Raw genomic sequence first — 19,211 nt, 5'->3', positions numbered from 1 at the left:
TTTATGTGCAAGAAAAATTTAGTCAGAATTTGATCCGTTTTTTCACTGATGAGAAAGAAAAAAAGTTTCCCTAGCTTCTGTCACTAACGCTGTCAGATATTTTTCACGATTCTCTGGGCCTGCTTTGCCAGTTTTGATCAGACACTCAGATCAGTATCAGACCTATCCCTGTGATTTTACGTGGACCACTCAGTCTATGGGGTTGTCTACATGTCAGGTTTTTTTTTCTTGGACTGTCATAGGCAAATGCTAGCCCTGGAAAAAACAGATAGCACTCATATGTGGAAAAACTGACGTGTGAATGAGGCCTTAGATTCTGTTCACACCTACAAGACACAGGTCACGCCACACACTGTAAAGTCTCTTCCTTCGAATGTCTATATGTGATTCTCGTGCATCCTCAGTCTGCTCGGCCCCATTCTGCTGTATCAGGACTGATCACATCTCATATTTGCTTGCTTGCTATTTTTCTAGTTGCTTTGCTTTCCTTGAAAAAATGCGTGTAAGCAGATTTTCACTAGACCTCGCCATGGCAGCTGGGGAGACAACTGATGTCAGTGCGAGTGACTTATTTTTTAATTAGAAGAAGGTTACATGTACTGAAATTCTAGAAAAAGACTCCTCGATACTATAAAATTAATGGTAGAAACCAGTCACAAAGAAGCTACCTCCTTCCTCTAACAGAGTCTTCCTTAAAGGGGTTGTTCACTACTAGCACAACCACTTCTTGATCTAAATATTTGGCCCCAATAAAATACAAAAACCTATACTGGCCTCCCGTGCCGGCGTCGTTCCTGAGATGTCAGCAGTCCCGATGCTACAACCACTGGCAAAAATTATGGAATCACCGGCCTTGGAGGATGTTGATTCAGTTGTTTAATTTTGTAGAAAAAAAAGCAGATCACAGACATGGCACAAAACTAAAGTCATTTCACATGGCAACTTTCTGGCTTTAAGAAACACTAAAAGAAATCAAGAACAAAAAATGTGGTAGTCAGTAATGGTTACTTTTTAACCAAGCATAGGGAAAAAATTATGGAATCACTCAATTCTGAGGAAAAAAATTGTGGAATCACCCTGGAAATTTTCATACCCAAAAATAACACCTGCATCAAATTAGATCTGCTCGTTAGTCTGCATCTTAGGCCGGCATCACACTGGCGAGTGTTACGGACGTATGAGCGCAGAAAATACACCCGTAAAATACGCATAACACACGGCCCAATGATTCTCTGTGGCCCAGCTGCTATCAGCCGTATTTTACCGATCCGTATTATACGGTCTTCTACGGCCGTACAAAATCGCAGCATGCTGCGTTTGTCACCGTATTGCGCAAAAAAATCGCCAATGAAAGTCTATGGTGGCGAGAAAAATACGGATTACACACGGACCAGCAGTGTGACTTGCGAGAAATACGCACCTGTGTTAGAGAGAAAAGCCGGTAATTCAATTGCCGGCTTTTCATTTCTCCTTCCCAAACCAGACAGGATATGAGACATGATTACATACAGTAAACCATCTCATATCCCCTTTTTTTTTGCATATTCCACACTACTAATGTTAGTAGTGTGTATGTGCAAAATTTTGGCGCTGTAGCTGCTAAAATAAAGGGTTAAATTGCGGAAAAAATTGGCGTGGGCTCCCGCGCAATTTTCTCCGCCAGAGCGGTAAAGCCAGTGACTGAGGGCAGATACAGTTAAGTCCATATATATTTGGAGAGAGACAACATTTTTCTAGTTTTGGTTATAGACATTACCACAATGAATTTTAAACAAAACAATTCAGATGCAGTTGAAGTTCAGACTTTCAGCTTTCATTTGAGGGGATCCACATTAAAATCGGATGAAGGGTTTAGGAGTTTCAGCTCCTTAACCTGTGCCACCCTGTTTTTAAAGGGACCAAAAGTAATTGGACAATTGACTCCAAGGCTATTTCATGGACAGGTGTGGGCAATCCCTTCGCTATGTCATTCTCAATTAAGCAGATAAAAGGTCGAGTTGATTGGAGGGGTGGTGTTTGCATTTGGAAGGTTTTGCTGTGAAGTAAACATGCGGTCAAAGGAGCTCTCCATGCAGGTGAAACAAGCCATCCTTAAGCTGCGAAAACAGAAAAAACCCATCCGAGAAATTGCTACAATATTAGGAGTGGCAAAATCTACAGTTTGGTCCATCTTGAGAAAGAAAAAAAGCACTGGTGAACTCAATGCAAAAAGACCTGGGCGCCCACGGAAGACAACAGTGGTGGATGATCGCAGAATAATCTCCATGGTGAAGAGAAACCCCTTCACAACAGCCAACCAAGTGAACAGCACTCTCCAGGAGGTCGGCGTATCAATATCCAAATCTATCATAAAGAGAAGACTGCATGAAAGTAACTACAGAGGGTTCACTGCACGGTGCAAGCCACTCATAAGCATCAGGAAGAAAAAGGCTAAAAAACATCTAAAAAAGCCAGCACAGTTCTGGAAGAACATTCTTTGGACAGATGAAACCAAGATCAACCTCTAAAAGAATGATGGAAAGAGAAAAGTATGGCGAAGGCGTGGTACAGCTCATGATCCAAAGCATACCACATCATCTGTAAAACACGGCGGAGGCAGTGTGATGGCTTGGGCATGCATGGCTGCCAGTGGCACTGGGTCACTAGTGTTTATTGAAGATGTGACACAGGAATGAATTCTGAGGTCTTCAGAGCCGCCATACTGTGTGCTCAGATCCAGCCAAATGCAGCCAAACTGATTGTCCACCTGCAGTATGAAACGACGACCAATGACCCAAAACATAAAGCCAAAGCAACCCAGGAGTTTATTAAAGCAAAGAAGTGGAATATTCTTGAATGGCCAAGTCAGTCACCTGATCTCAACCCAATTGAGCAGCATTTCACTTGTTAAAGACTAAACTTCAGACAGAAAGGCCACAAACAAACAGCAACTGAAAACCACCGCAGTGAAGGCCGAGCATCAAAAAGGAGGAAACACAGCGTCTGGTGATGTCCATGAGTTCAAGACTTCAGGCAGTCATTGCCAACAAAGGGTTTTCAACCAAGTACTGGAAATGAACATTTTATTTAAAATTATGCAATCTGTCCAAATACTTGTGGTCCCTTTAAAAACAGGGTGGCACATGTTCAGGAGCTGAAACTCCTAAACCCTTTATCCAATTTTAATGTGGATACCCTCAAATGAAAGCTGAAAGTCTGAACCTCCAACTGCATCTGAACTGTTTTGTGTAATATTCATTGTGGTAATGTCTATAACCAAAATTAGAAAAATGTCTCTGTCCAAATATATATGGACTTAACTGTATTAATAGCCTAGAGAGGGTCCATGGTTATTGCCCCCCCCCCCCCGGCTACAAACATCTGCCCCCAGCCACCCCAGAAAAGGCACATCTGGAAGATGCGCCTATTCTGGCACTTGGCCACTCTCTTCCCACTCCCGTGTAGCGGTGGGATATGGGGTAATGAAGGGTTAATGTCACCTTGCTATTGTAAGGTGACATTAAGCCAGATTAATAATGGAGAGGCGTCAATTATGACACCTATCCATTATTAATGCAATAGTACGAAATAGTTAATAAAACACACACACATAATTACAAAGTCCTTTAATGAAATAAAGACACATGTTGTTGTAATATTTTATTAGACTCTTAATCCACCTGAAGACCCTTGTCACCTGGAACAAAGTTACAAAAAAAAAACAACAATATTCCATACCTTCCGTCGTTCTGTCCCACCCCACGTTGTAAATCCATCTGAAAGGGTTAACAAATTTTACAAGCAGAAGCCTGTTAATGCAGCCGCTCCTGCCTGTAAAAACCCGGGGAATGAATGGGAAGCAGGGTGACCTGTAGTTACCTTGAGTCGCGGTGAGGCGCCCTCTGCTGGATGTCCTCATGAACTGGAGCCTTGGAATTTTTCCCATGCTCAAGTTCATATGAGGACATCCAGCAGAGGGCGCCTCACCGCGACTCAAGGTAACTACAGGTCACCCTGCTTCCCATTCATTCCCCGGGTTTTTACAGGCAGAAGTGGCTGCATTAACAGGCTTCTGCTTGAAAAATTAGTTAACCCTTTCAGATGGATTTACAACGTGGGACAGAACGACGGAAGGTATGGAATATTGTTGTTTATTTTTTGTAACTTTGTTCCAGGTGACAAGGGTCTTCAGGTGGATTAAGAGTCTAATAAAATATTACAACAACCTGTGTCTTTATTTCATTAAAGGACTTTGTAATTATGTGTGTGTGTTTTATTAACTATTTCGTACTATTGCATTAATAATGGATAGGTGTCATAATTGACGCCTCTCCATTAATAATCTGGCTTAATGTCACCTTACAATAGCAAGGTGACATTAACCCTTCATTACCCCTTTTCCCACCGCTACACGGGAGTGGGAAGAGAGTGGCCAAGTGCCAGAATAGGCGCATCTTCCAGATGTGCCTTTTCTGGGGTGGCTGGGGGCAGATGTTTGTAGCCGGGGGGGGGGGGGGGGGGCAATAACCATGGACCCTCTCTAGGCTATTAATATCTGCCCTCAGTCACTGGCTTTACCACTCTGGCGGAGAAAATTGCGCGGGAGCCCACGCCAATTTTTTCCGCCATTTAACCCTTTATTTTAGCAGCTACAGCGCCCAAATTTTGCACATACACACTACTAACATTAGTAGTGTGGAATATGCAAAAAAAAAAAGGATATGAGATGGTTTACTGTATGTAATCATGTCTCATATCCTGTCGGGTTTGGGAAGGAGAAATGAAAAGCCGGCAATTGAATTACCGGCCTTTCACATATATCGCGCTGAATTAAATATAAATTCAGAATATGAATATATATATATATATATATATATATATATATATATATATACATACATACTGTATATATGTTTTACCTAACATTTGAGCACATAAATCCATTAGATGTCGGTTTTGCAAGCCTGCGAGAAAATATCGCAGTACGGATGCCATACGGATTACATACGGAGGATGCCATGCGCAAAATACGCTGCCACACCCTGCCTACAGATCACATACGGATCACTATTTTGGGGACTTTTCTGCGTATTACGGCCGTAAAAAAGGACCGTATTTACATACGCTGAGTGTGACGCCGGCCTAAAAGGAGTGATCACACCTTGGAGAGCTGTTGCACCAAGTGGACTGACATGAATCATTGTTCCAACATGAGAGATTTTAATTGAAACAAAGGAGAGGATTATCAAACTCTTAAAAGAGGGTAAATCATCACGCAATGTTGTGAAAGATGTTGGTTGTTCACAGTCAGCTGTGTCTAAAATCTGGGCCAAATACAAACAACATGGGAAGGTTGTTAAAGGCAAACATACTGGTGTACCAAGGAAGACATCAGAGCGTCAAGACCGGAAACTTAAAGCAATATGTCTCCAAAATAGGAAATGCACAACAAAACAAATGAGGAACGAATGGGTGGAAATTGGAGTTAACATCTGTGACCGAACTGTAAGAAACCGCCTAAAGGAAATATGATTTACATACAGAAAAGCTAAACGAAAAACACCTAAACAGAAAAAAACAAGGTTACAATGGGCTAAGGAAAAGCAATCGTGGACTGTGGATGACTGGATGAAAGTCATATTCAGTGATGAATCGCGAATCTGCATTGGGCAAGGTGATGATGCTGGAAGTTTTGTTTGGTGCCGTTCCAATGAGATTTATAAAGATGACTGCCTGAAGAGAACATGCAAATTTCCCCAGTCACTGATGATATGGGGCTGCATGTCAGGTAAAGGCACTGGGGAGATGGCTGTCATTACATCTTCAATAAATGCACAAGTTTATGTTGATATTTTGGACACTTTTCTTATCCCATCAATTGAAAGGATGTTTGGGGATGATGAGATCATTTTTCAAGATGATAATGCTTCTTGCCATAGAGCAAAAACTGTGCAAACATTCCTTGAAAAAAGCTACATAAGGTCAATGTCATGGCCTGCAAATAGTCCGGATCTCAATCCAATTGAAAATCTTTGGTGGAAGTTGAAGAAAATGGTCCATGACAAGGCTCCAACCTGCAAAGCTGATCTGCAACAGCAATCAGGGAAAGATGGAGCCAGATTGATGAAGTTAAAAAAGTAACCATTACTGACGACCACATTTTTTGTTCTTGATTTCTTTTAGTGTTTCTTAAAGCCAGAAAGTTGCCATTTGAAATGACGTTAGTTTTGTGCCACGTCTGTGATCTGCTTTTTTTCTACAAAATTAAATAACTGAATCAACATCCTCCAAGGCCGGTGATTCCATAATTTATGCCAGGGGTTGTATTGTGTGGTTGTTATGACATGTGATGTCGGCACCCAATCAGCGGCTGCGTCACTGGCCCCGCCTTTGGACAAATTGATTATGAAGAGGAAGTCCAGGCTGCAGCTGCTCTCATTTGCTCCTTGTGTTCAACTTGACAGGAGGCGGGGACAGTGACACCAGCGCTGATTGGGTGCCAGGGTCACATTTCACAACACCGCGTGAGAGCCCCGGAGAGCGCGAGTGCCGACATCGCAGGAATGCGCCAGCACGTGAGGCGAGTATAGGCTTGATTCGTGTGAGGTGAGTATATACTTACGTGGGGAATGAGAATTTATCCAAGTAGTGGACAACTTCTTTAAGGAGAGCCAATTTACCTACTGTTTTTTTTACCCCCAGAGTATTGCCAGGCATGTAAGATTCCCTCCACCAGCCGATGGTCCAAACAATGAGAAACTATTCTCTCCAGCAGCAGTAAACTAGCGTTGGCTTCCTAGAGCAGAACTTTAAGGCTATGTGCACACGTCAGGATTTTATGCAGAAATTTCCTATACAAAACCGGACTTTTTCTGCATTAAATCTGCATGCGTTTTTCGCGCTTTTTTTCGAGGTTTTCTCGTGGATTTTTGTGCGGACTTTTTGCGTTTTTTTCCAGAGCTTCAAAATGCAATAAATAGTGGGAAATCCGCAAAAAATCAGCAAAATTAATGAACATGCTGTGGATTTTTCTGCGACATTTTTATTGCGGAAAAAAACGTAACATGTGCACAAAAATTGCGAAATGCATTAAAAATTATGGGATGATTAATGTATGCGTTTAAGCGTTTTTGCCTCGGAAAACCGCCGAAAAAAACGCGAAAAATCCGGAACGTTTGCACATAGCCTAAGAGCAAGTCAACACATCGAGTATTTGCAGATTTTTCTGCCCCAAAATTCAGCGTATTGGAAGGAAAACCACTGCATAAAATATGTGCAATTTTGATTTTTTTTTTTCTCTTTGATTGGATGAAACGTTATACACAAAATGCTGAATGAATTGACATTATGCAGATTAAAAAAAAGCTTTCATAGTTCAAATTGGCAAAAAAACCTACATAGCATGTGCATGAGGTATCAGAATCTCATTCACTATGCTGGTACTGTAAAGTGCAGAACCTGAAAGAAAAAAAAAAAAGCACTCACAGAAAAAACACTGCATGTGAACAAGCCCAAACATTTAGGCCACTTCATCAAGGCTGGGATTTTATATTCTTCTTAAAGAAGAGAGTGCTGGAGCAAGATGCCCCAAAACAATTAAGGCACAGACTTGACTTCTTATTGTAATTCACACCACTTTTCAGGCATAGATTATACATTTGTGGGCAGGTATTGGATATGTCCCTCCCTGCAAAGCTTTCAAAAAAATTGCAATAGGTGGCACAAAATGCCAAAGCTCACAATTTTTTTGGCGAACGACAAGTTGCACAAAGATATTGTGCCAATTCATTTTTACAGTAGAATTCTGGGAAATGCAGTCATGGCCTTAATTTTCTATTGAACATGAGAATCTTTTGCACTTCCATCATAAATTTCATGACTAGTACAAAAACCCATAAAGCAATGAAGAATTAGGCCTTATTCACACTTGTATCTTTGGATCAGTTTTTATTTTTTTTATCAGTTATTTTTATTTTTTAAAGTCATAATTCTGAAGAGATCTTGGAAAACAAGTGAGCCTGAGTACATGTGGGGGTTGCCTGCTTGCTAGGGAATCCCCACATGTAATTAAGCTGGCTAGTAGCTGTAAATCATTCAGCTGCTGCGATGAAAACTAAATCTCCGAGCACTAACAAATACTCGGAGGACCCCCGAGCAACGAGTACACTCGCTCATCACTAATTAGAGTATGTTCACACGTAGCTTTATGCTTTTCTGCATACAAATGTAGGCAATAGCCAGAAAACTGCAGCAGAAAATAAGCACTTTTTTTGTGCATTTTTAGTGTTTTCAGATCTATTTTTCATTGCTAAACCCTTTTATCTCAACTGGAAAAAACTGCAGTCAATGCTGAAGAAGTCCAAATTCATGAAGAAAAGAATATGCGGCACTCACCCCAGTGTAGCAGTGAAGATCGTGTACTTTATTGGAGAAATACAGTGAGCTACATCCGTCAGGACATCTGATGTCCTGACGGATGTAACTCACTGTATTTCTCCAATAAAGTACACGATCTTCACTGCTACACTGGGGTGAGTGCCGCATATTCTTTTCTTCATGAATTTGGATACCTGTTGTCTATTTCTATGCAGAGCACCAGACAACCCCTAGCAATCGTGACACCCGATCACCAGTTACCTAGCCTTAGTCCGGCTGACAGGATTTTTGCATAGCTCTAGTGCCGTTCTACTTTCCTCTATTATTGGACAATGCTGAAGAAGTGACATGGTGCATTTAAAAAAAAAAGCACCATGTGAATGAAAATGTAGAAATGCATTCATTTGGCTATTACTGTAAAATATGATTTTTTGGGATAATAAAACGTAAAAAACAAACAAAAAGTGCTACATGTGAACAAGCTGCTACACATGACTATTTTACTTCAATTCCTTACCTTTGCTTGAAAAACAGATACGGAAAAGTAAATCATATGGACATGTGAAAATGGACGTGTAAAAATGGATGTGTACACTGTGTTCCAAATTATTCTGCACATAGAGTTTCGGAGTGATAAGGTTAGAATTTTTTTGTTTACCATTTAAGCTCATTGATGGTGATGTGTGTCAGGGCTCTTTATATCACTGAAAGCAATTGCAGAGACCTGTGCACATTAGTTTGGCCGGTGTGTCCAAATAAAGGCGAGACTACTTAAGAAGGCTGTTCCACATTATTAAGCAGCCTACATTTTTTGCCAAAATGGGAAAGAAAAAGGATGTGTCGGCTGCTGAGAAGCAACAAATTGTGGAGTATTTAGGTCAAAGCATGACTACAATCAACATTGCCAAGACACTTCATCGTGATCATCGCACAATCAAGAAGTATGTAGCTGATTCCCAGCACACACGTGTGCGTGCTGATAACGAAAAATTGAGGACTCTTTCCAACAGGCAATTGCGTAAGGTTAAAAGAGCAGCTGCAAAAATGCCTTGTCATAGCAGCAGACAAGTTTTTGAAGCTGCTGGTGCCTCCAACGTCCCCAGAACAACAAGATGCAGGGTCCTTCAGAGGTTTGCAGCTGTGCGTAAGCCATCCTGTCGACCACCTCTATCCACTGCACACAAGCAGAAATGGCTCCAGTGGCCAAACGATACATGAAGACTGACTTACAAACTGTTTTGTTCACCGATGAGTGCCGTGCAACGCTCGATGGTCCAGATGGATGGAGTGGAGGATGGCTGGTTGATGGACACCCCATGAAAACACGGCTAAGGTGCCAACAAGGAGGAGGTGGAGTAATGTTTTGGGCTGGAATCATGGGGAGAGAGATTGTCGGCCCCTTTATGATCCCTGAAGGGGTAAAGATGAGCTCCATAATCTATGTGGAGTTTCTAAAGCAACACTTCCTGCCATGGTTCAAGAGGAAGAACCGTGCTTTCCGCAGCAAGATCATTTTCATGCATGATAATGCACCGTCTCATGCTGCAAAAAACACATCTGCATCTCTGGCTGCTATGGGCATAAAAGAGGACAAACTTATGGTGTGGCCACCATCTTCCCCTGACCTCAACCCCATTGAGAACCTCTGGAGCATCATCAAAAGGAGTGTCTATGATGGCGGGAGGCAGGTCACATCTAAGCAACAGCTCTGGGAGGGGATTCTGTCCACATGCAAAACAATTGAAGCAGAAACCATCCAAAAACTGACAAATTCAATGGACGAGAGAGTTCAGAAGCTTCTTTCCAACAAGGGGTCCTATGTGCAAATGTAACATCACCTAGAATAAAGTTTCACTTGAAAACTGTTTGATTTCATTTTGTAATAAGCTGATAATGCTTAGAACTTCACAATTGGCAATTTTTTTGTTCAAAATAAAAAAAAAGGTTGAAAACTCTGCTGTGCATAATAATTTGGAACATGCATTTTGAGTGTTTATTTTTTTAAAAAAGATCCTGTTTTCATAGGCAGTTTGTTCCAAAACATTGCAATTATACTAGAATAGTAGATGACTGGAAAATAACAATGTCTGCAATTCAGATAGGTAATTTAGAGAAAATAGGAGGAAATATTATTTGCATAATAATTTGGAACACAGTGTAAATCCATTTACCAATCTGACAACGCTCTATTTCATAAATAGGTAAAGTTGTCAGAGCGATGGCCATTATTGAAATCGGAGATTAATGAGATTATGCTAATTATACTCGCTTGACGTTTACACTTCCAGACTAAATATTTAGCGGCTAAGGCCTCATATTTAGATTTTTTTATTTTTCTGGTATTCAAAGTAAGAGAAAAAAAATGGTCAGAATTTCACCTGTGTTTTGATCCGATTTTCATCATTGTTTAAATTTTTGCCATCAATGTTTCATCAGTGATTTCCACATCTGAAAATAATAATTACATTGCAAAGCTTCTGTACATATTGCAGTTTAATCGCTGACAGCACACGGATGCCATCTGTGATTCTCAAGGACCCAGAGACTTGTAGGATCAAATGAACATGCGAAGAGCTCCTTCGATCATCATGGACACGTGTTGTGTCTGAATGAGGCCTAAGGCTAAAAGACAATAAATGGTTCAATCACCTGCAGTCAAACCTCTGACTGTTATTAGGCAATGGCCTCTATATGGCTGGATACGTCTTGATACATTGCACCCATTCTTAGCTGGATTACTTTAGAACAGTATCTTGATAATAATAAAATTTGCCGCATTTCAAGACTCTACTAAACCACAACTCTCTTCTAGCGACGGGCACAGACCCCAGCTTTGTGCCAGATTGCCTTACAAATCCTGCCTCAATGTATGCAGCCCATTTTATAATATCTTATAGACGTTATTGTAACATTTGGCAACACAAAAACACAATGAAAAAATGCTTTTTTTTTATGTATGGCAGCTTTTTAAACTTGTTTTTTGCACACAAACATTAAAGTCCAAAGAACAGTATGAAAGGCGTTCTGGTGGGCTTTTAAAGGCCTGTTTTGGCATCAGAAAAAGTATAATAAATATAACGTTAAAAAAGCACCACCAAAAATGCTTATAAAAATAGCTAATAAAACGAACACTTGAAATTCATATCTTAAAAAAAAAGTTGCAGAGGAGGCCTTAAATGGTTTCATGGTAACATTTTTCACTAATTTATGCCAAAATAATACTTTTAAATGCCAATTTGGTCATCCTCCAGTCAATTAGACAGGCCGTGCGTTATGCAGGGGTCTTTAAAGGGAGCCTGTCAGCAGGTTTGTGCTCAGTAACTACCGACATGGTCAGGTCAATGCCGATATACTGATGACAATGATACCTTGTGATGAAATCAGTCTTGTGGTTGTTGTGGAATCTGGATTTGTAATTTTCAGTTACTGAGATTTTCATGCTGTGGGCGGGCTTTGTGGTGCTCTGCTTACATATTCATCTGTCTGGCTTCTGACAGGTCACTGATCCCTCAGTCACCTGCCCCCTATTTTACATACTGAATCTAATATGGTTTGAAAAAAGTTCACATTCGGCAGGAGCCAGCACTGCAGTATGATCACATTTATAATATGCTTTACATTATTTTATTCACTGATATAAATATCTTCAGAAAAAAAATCTCAAAATGGCGCCAGCTGTGCCTGCGCAGTAGCATCTATTGGCGATCCGATAGATGCTGCTGCGCAGGGGCCATCTTGGTGGTGACATTTTTTTTCCTCTAGCAAAAAGGCACCTCCACAGTAGCATCTATTGGATCGCCGATAGATGCTACTGCACAGGTGCGGCCGACGCCATTTCATTATTATTTTATTATTTTTTTGTTATATACCACCATTAATTCCATGGTGCTGTACATTAGAAGGGGTTACATCAAAATACAAATATCACGTACAGTAAACAAAACTAACAATGACAGACTGGTACAGAGGGAAGAGGACCCTGCGGGCTTACATTCTACAGGATTATGGGGAAGGAGACAGTAGGTCGAGGGTTGCAGTAGCTCCTATGGTGTTGAGGTGGCCATTTTGAGAAAGTTTTTTTTTTCTGAAGAGATTTATATCAGTGAATAAAATAATTAAATGCACATTATAGATGCGATCATGCAGCGCTGGCTCCTGCTGAATGTGAATTTTTTTTCAAACCATATTATATTCAGTGTGTAAAATAGGGGGCGGGTGACTGAGGGATCAGTGACCGACATAAACCATAAAGACTAATATATAAGCAGAGCACCACATAAAGCCCCGCCCACAGGCCGCCCCGGAGCACGAACAGATCATTAACTCACAACTGAAAATCCAGATTTCACAACAACCACAAGACGGATTTCATCACCAGGTATCATTGTAATCAGTATAAAGGCTCCAACCTGACACTGTAGTCACTGAGCACAATCCTGCTGACGGGCACATTAAAAAGCAGATCACATACATTCATGCAATGATGCTCAACCTTCCAAATGCAGATGAACAAATGGTGGCAAAAATGACATTATTAATGTCACTGTATTCTAGATGTGTAACATTTCAGTTTGTGGCCAGATCTGTGCCTGCTACATTGCAGCCATCATCAATGGCAAACATAATATTAATAGGCATGCATGAATGTGCATAAAATGGTTTTACAATGCTAATGACAATGGCACACTATCCATCGCCCACTGCGGGGTTCTTGGCTTTTAAATATTGGGGACAGTACAAAATACATTTTCTTCAATTTACAATAGATCACATTTTCATATTCCTGATAAAGAACATTCATTAAAATCTGTTATTTCTTCTGAATCTAGAGTGCACTCAAATAGGACAAATTGCAAAAGGAAAAAAAAATGTGATTTACGCCAGAATTTGTAGCAAAAATAAAAAAATTTTACATATGGATATTCTATCAGATTTTACCGTGCTGCATGATGTGGATCTAAAATTCGCACTGAAAGAGAACTCATGGATGTAGTGCAAAAAGTTTTTTCCAATAGTTTGTAGTTAAAGGGAATCTGTCCCCCACATAGTAATATGGGCATACAGGTAATAGAAATGTTCCACTAGTCCTACCTGTCTGCCTCATATTAATGGTCTTGATGCTGAGAAATGTTATGTCTATATTTATGTTAATGATTTCTTGCAGACTCCGCGGTGTGCAGGGCCTGGAAGAAATCCCTGCCCCTGTCCTCATTGTAATACTACCCCCTGCCATGCAGGTCAGTAATGGGCCCCGGAATCTTGCGCCTGCGCCCTGCATTCCCTCAGTAATACACATCTCTGCCTCCTTTCTGTGGGCGCTGCACTCCGGGATCTTCTGCGCAGGTGAGTCACTGTGACCTCTGGTGTGCGCCCCGATAATATGCTCTCCAGACTTCCTCCCTGTACAGTTATCGCTAGGAACCATGTGCACAAGGCGATGACTATGCAGGGAGGAAGTGGGGAGAGCACCTTATCGGCATGCACGCCGGAGGTCACTGGAGTGGAAATTGCCCGTGCAGAAGATCCCTGAACGTAGCCTCCATAGAAGGGAGGATGACGTGTGTAATCCTGAGGGAGTGCAGGGCGCAGGATTCTGGGGCCGTAATTGACGTGCATGTGAGGGGGGGTAGTAGTGTAATGAGGACAGGGATTCCTTCTAGACACCGCACGCCCCGCAGCCTGGAAGAAATCATTAACATAAAGACAATGTAACATTTGTCAGTAACAAGATCATTAATATGAGGCAGACAGGTAGGACCAGTGGAACATATCTGTTACCTGTATGCCCATATTAATAGGTCATATACGTCCTGGGGAGAGTCAAGATTCCATTTAAAGTTAAGCAAACTCTCATCCAGCTTGCTGCTGTGCTATTGAAATAGTCTGGATTTAACTCCAACCAGAAATCTGCACCATATTCACCCTCTCATGATACTAGGATTGCCTATAGAAAAAAGGGACCATCAATATGTTGAATTTACTGTCTGACCAGTGGCCACATCTAAACAAGTATCTAATAGAAGGTGTTTAGGGTATGTATCCACGGGGCGTAATTTCTGCGCTTTGGACGCAGCGGATACCCCGCGCCACCCCGTTGTACGCGCGGAGATTCCGGATGTGTTCATTGAACACATGCGGAATCTCTGCATCCTATAGACTTATTTATCTTGCGGAGACTGTCTCCGCAAGATAAATAGACATGCTGCAATCTATAAAGACGTGCTGCATGTCCGGTTACGCAGGTCTGCCGGATGCGGCCCTGCACGCATAGTGGCCATGGGATTCCATAAAATCTCCACTATGCTGTAACATCGACGCTGCGGATTGGATGCTGTGGATGTATGCAGCGTCCAATCCGCAGCAAATCCTGAATGTTTCCTGACCGTGGAAACAGCCTTATACTTATAGATCGAGTCTTTCCAAAACCAGAATTCTATCAGCCTAATGAATTACAGTTGTCCGCTTTCAAAAAAATTCCAGGTCCCCAGGTGGATTGTTATAAAACCAAACAGATCAAGTTTTCCTCCCTGCCCCTGAGTCCACTGTGGAATCTCTGATGCTGCGGTGCCCGATATTGGCTGCAGCGGTAACATCACATCAGCCAGTCACTGAACTCAGCGGCTTTGCCAGTGTAGACAAAGTCCCGCTCAGAGCCGCTAAGCTCACCGATTGGCTGGTATGACATCATGACTTCAGCCAATAACAGACACCAGAAGCATCAATGGAGTCTCCGTGAATAAAACGGTTTGTTTTTCTATAATAAACTGCAGCCAGAGACTGAGGTTCTGTGAAAGGGGGGACCACTTTAAGCATACTGATGTTTGTATTAAAGGGGTATTCCACATAGGGCTTGCCACATACCACCATACTCTCTTATTAGGCCCATAGAATTTGGAGGCACTGTGCATATTGGATCATTGCTTTATTTAAACTGATTTTTAGTGAGGGTGCGAAATATGGACCAACTACTAATCAGACATTACAGGTCCTCGCTCAGTGATTCGATCAGACATTCAGGTCCTCGCTCAGTGATTCGATCAGACATTACAGGTCCTCGCTCAGCGATTGGATTAGACATTACAGGTCCTCGCTCAGTGATTCGATCAGACATTACAGGTCCTCGCTCAGCGATTGGATCAGACATTACAGGTCCTCGCTCAGCGATTGGATCAGACATTACAGGTCCTCGCTCAGCGATTGGATCAGACATTACAGGTCCTCGCTCAGTGATTCGATCAGACATTACAGGTCCTCGCTCAGCGATTGGATCAGACATTACAGGTCCTCGCTCAATGATTGGATCAGACATTACAGGTCCTCGCTCAGTGATTCGATCAGACATTACAGGTCCTCGCTCAGTGATTTGATCAGACATTTCGTCTGTGGATAGGAGACAATGTAATTCTGGAATCCCTATAAGTTCTGTAGAAATATTCATTAATGCAGGTTTCTCACATAGCATACATTATGGCTGCACTTGCCTACCAAAGCGGATTATATACAGAGCCGTTGTGTGTGTTATTTATCAATGTTTAAAAACAATCTTCACTTGTGGAATTCTGGGGCACACTGAGCTTTGTAGTTCCGTAAGTGTCATTTAGCAATTTTACTGATAGGTCAAGAAAATGTTATCATATGCTCTGACAATGCCTTATACAAACCAAGATTCCAGCATTCAGCCTTCATTTCCTTACATAGGTTTGTGTAATTAGGCTCTCACATGAATTGTATTGTGTGCCATGGGTAGATATGTTCTTAGGATTTGGCTATTGAGCCAAGATCTACACGCATGCCAGAGATCCAGAGCTCAATATCAGTACAGATAGAAATCTGATCCAGGCAGGGATGAATTGTGGGGTCCGGATTACTGCACCTAGTGACAGAGCAGCACTTGTGTTACCAGGACCCATCACTATGTCCTGCTGAATGCCTTATATTTGATTCTTTTTTCTTTGTGAAACAACGGAATCAGATTAGATTGTGCGCTCTTGAGGGCAAGGACAAAACTTCTGTTGCCGTTATTGAAATAGTGCCGTTGTGTACAGCAGACACAGCTGAATCTGGATCAAGGTTTGGATGGGAAATGGGCAGTTTGGGAACCAGAAGTTGAAGTTGAAAGATGTTTTTACTCTCCCAGACATTATTATGCCAATGGCTTCGCACCATTATGCAAAGCTTGCCGTTAATTAGTGGGCTCGTGTGCTGAAGGCTCATTACCTTCCTATGCAATTGAACTTGCCATGGTACTCTAGAATAATGTGACAGATTGTAATCACTGCCTTTAGACACTGTGAATTCCTTTTTTGGTACTCTGTATTTTTTATATATTGTACAATGTAAAAAAGCCTTCAAAAATAAATGAAATGTTTAAGAGAAAAAAAACAAAAACAGAAAGAATAAGAATGGCTCGTGGTGACTTTTCATTGATACTGTTGAGCGTCTGCGTACAAGTGCTCTCTAAATTAGAATATCATCAAAAAGTGAATTTCTTTCAGTTCTTCAATACAAAAAGTGAAACTCATTCTACATCATCATTACACACAGAGTGATCTATTTCAAGTGTTTATTTCTGTTAATGTTGTTGATTATGGCTTACAGCCAATGAAAACCCAAAAGTCATTATCTCAGTAAATTAGAATACTTTATAACACCAGCTTGAAAAATGATTTTAACATTTGAAATGTCGTCCTACTGAAATGTATGATCAGTAAATGCACTCAATACTTGGTCGGGCTCCTTTGGCATCAATTACTGCATCAATGCGGCGTGGCATGGAGGCGATCAGCCTGTGGCACTGCTGAGGGGTTATGGAGGCCCAGGTTGCTTTGATAGCAGCCTTCAGCTCGTCTGCATTGTTGGGTCTGGTGTCTCATCTTCCTCTTGACAATACTCCATTGATTCTCTATGGGGTTAAGGTCAGGCGAGTTTGCTGCCAATCAAGCCCAGTGATACTGTTGTTTTTACACCAGGTATTGATACTTTTGGCAGTGTGGACAGGAGCCAAGTCCTGCTGGAGAATGACATTTCCATCTCCAAAAAGCTTGTCGGCAGAGGGAAGCATGAAGTGCTCTAAAATGTCCTGGTAGACGGCTGCGCTGACTTTGGTCTTGATAAAACACAGTGGACCTACACCAGCAGATGACATGGCTCCCCAAACCATCACTGATTGTGGAGACTTCACACCAGACCTCCAGCAGCTTGGATTGTGGCCTCTCCACTCTTCCTCCAGACTCTGGGACCTTGATTCCCAAATGAAATGCAAAATTTGCTTTCATCTGAACACAACACCTTGGACCCCTGACAACAGTCCAGTTCTTCTCCTTGGCCCAGGTAAGACGCTTCTGGCGTTGTCTATTGGTCATGAGTGGCTTGACCCAAGGAATGTGACACTTGTAGCCGATGTGCTGGAGGTGTGTGTGTGTGTGTGTGTGTGTGTGTGTGTGTGTGTGTGTAGGCTCTTGAAGCAATGACTCCAGCAGCAGTCCACTCCTTGTGAATCTCCCCCAAATTTTTTAATGGCCTTATCTTAACAATCCTTTCCAGGCTGCGGTTATCTCAGTTCCTTGTGCACCTTTTTCTACCACACTTTCTGTTCACTCAAATTTCCCTTAATATGCTTGGACACGGCACTCTGAACAGCGGCTTCTTTAGCAATGACCTTTTGTGGCTTCCCCTCCTTGTGGAGTGTGTCAATGATTGCCTTCTGGACATCTGTCAGTTAGCTGTCTTCCCCATGATTGTGGAGATACTGAAACCAAATAAGGGACCTTTGTAAACGCTTTGGAGGCCCTTGCAGGTGTTTCTTAATTCTAATTTAATGAGATAATGACTTTTGGGTTTTCATTAGCTGTAAGCCATAATCATCAACATTAAGGGTACTGTCACACTCTGCAACTTTCCAACGATCACGACCAGCGATACGACCTGGCCGTGATCGTTGGAAAGTCGTTGTGTGGTCGCTGGGGAGCTGTCACACAGACCGCTCTCCAGCGACCAACGATGCCGAGGTCCCGGGTAACCAAGCGCAGGGCCGCGCTTAGTAACCCGATGTTTACCCTGGTTACCAGCGTAAAAGTAAAAAAGAAAAAAAAACATACATACTCACATTCCAGTGTCCTTCAGGTCCCTTGCCGTCTGCTTCCCGCTCTGACTCCCGGCCGTAAAGTGAAAGCAGATCGCAGCGGTGACGTCACCGCTGTGATCTGCTCTTACTTTCCGGCCGGGAGTCAGTCAGAGCGGGAAGCAGACTGCAAGGGACCTGAAGGACACTGGAATGTGAGTATGTACTGTCTGTTTTTTTTTAACTTTTATGCTGGTAACCACGGTAAACATCAGGTTACTAAGCGCGGCCCTGCGCTTAGTAACCCGATGTTTACCCTGGTTACAAGCGAACGCATCGCTGGATCGCTGTCACACACAACGATCCAGCGATGACAGCGGGAGATCCAGCGACGAAAGAAAGTTCCAAACGAGCTGCTTCTCACGGTCACGGACCGCTCCTGGCACTTTAACCCCCGAAACACTGCGATCAAACAAGATCGCAGCGTTCCGGAGCCGGCACAGGCTCTCTGCCCTTGGATCAGAGACCCCGAGGTACTCCGCAGGGTCCCAGTCGCTGCCATGGAGACCTGATGTCATCATGATGACATCCAGGTCTCCAGCACTGAGAGACTTCCTGTCATGCGCCATGCATGTCAGAAAGTCTCTAAGGTTAGTGCACAGCTGCAGTGCTGACAGCTTCTATAGCATGCAAATCTGCATGCTATAGAGGCGATCAACCTGCAAAAAATGTGTCCCATAGTGGGACACAGTGCAAAGCTAAGAATAAATTTAAAAAAAAAATTTTAAAAACAAAA

At 42.2% G+C, this 19,211-nt stretch overlaps 1 long non-coding RNA gene across 1 annotated transcript; it reads left to right on the top strand.

The window, feature by feature from the left end:
* The first annotated feature begins 13,853 nt into the window (after window positions 1-13,853).
* On the top strand, window positions 13,854-16,758 carry LOC143784737 (uncharacterized). The gene is made up of 2 exons (XR_013217883.1): window positions 13,854-15,340; window positions 15,373-16,758. It is a non-coding gene; the product is annotated as an uncharacterized LOC143784737 (long non-coding RNA).
* The last annotated feature ends 2,453 nt before the right edge of the window (window positions 16,759-19,211 follow it).

The sequence above is a fragment of the Ranitomeya variabilis genome, chromosome 7 (genome assembly GCF_051348905.1).
Source record: "Ranitomeya variabilis isolate aRanVar5 chromosome 7, aRanVar5.hap1, whole genome shotgun sequence".
NCBI classification, from domain to species: Eukaryota; Metazoa; Chordata; class Amphibia; order Anura; family Dendrobatidae; genus Ranitomeya; species Ranitomeya variabilis.
Note: the sequence above shows the minus strand (reverse complement) of the source record. Positions and strands in the feature narration are given on the sequence as shown.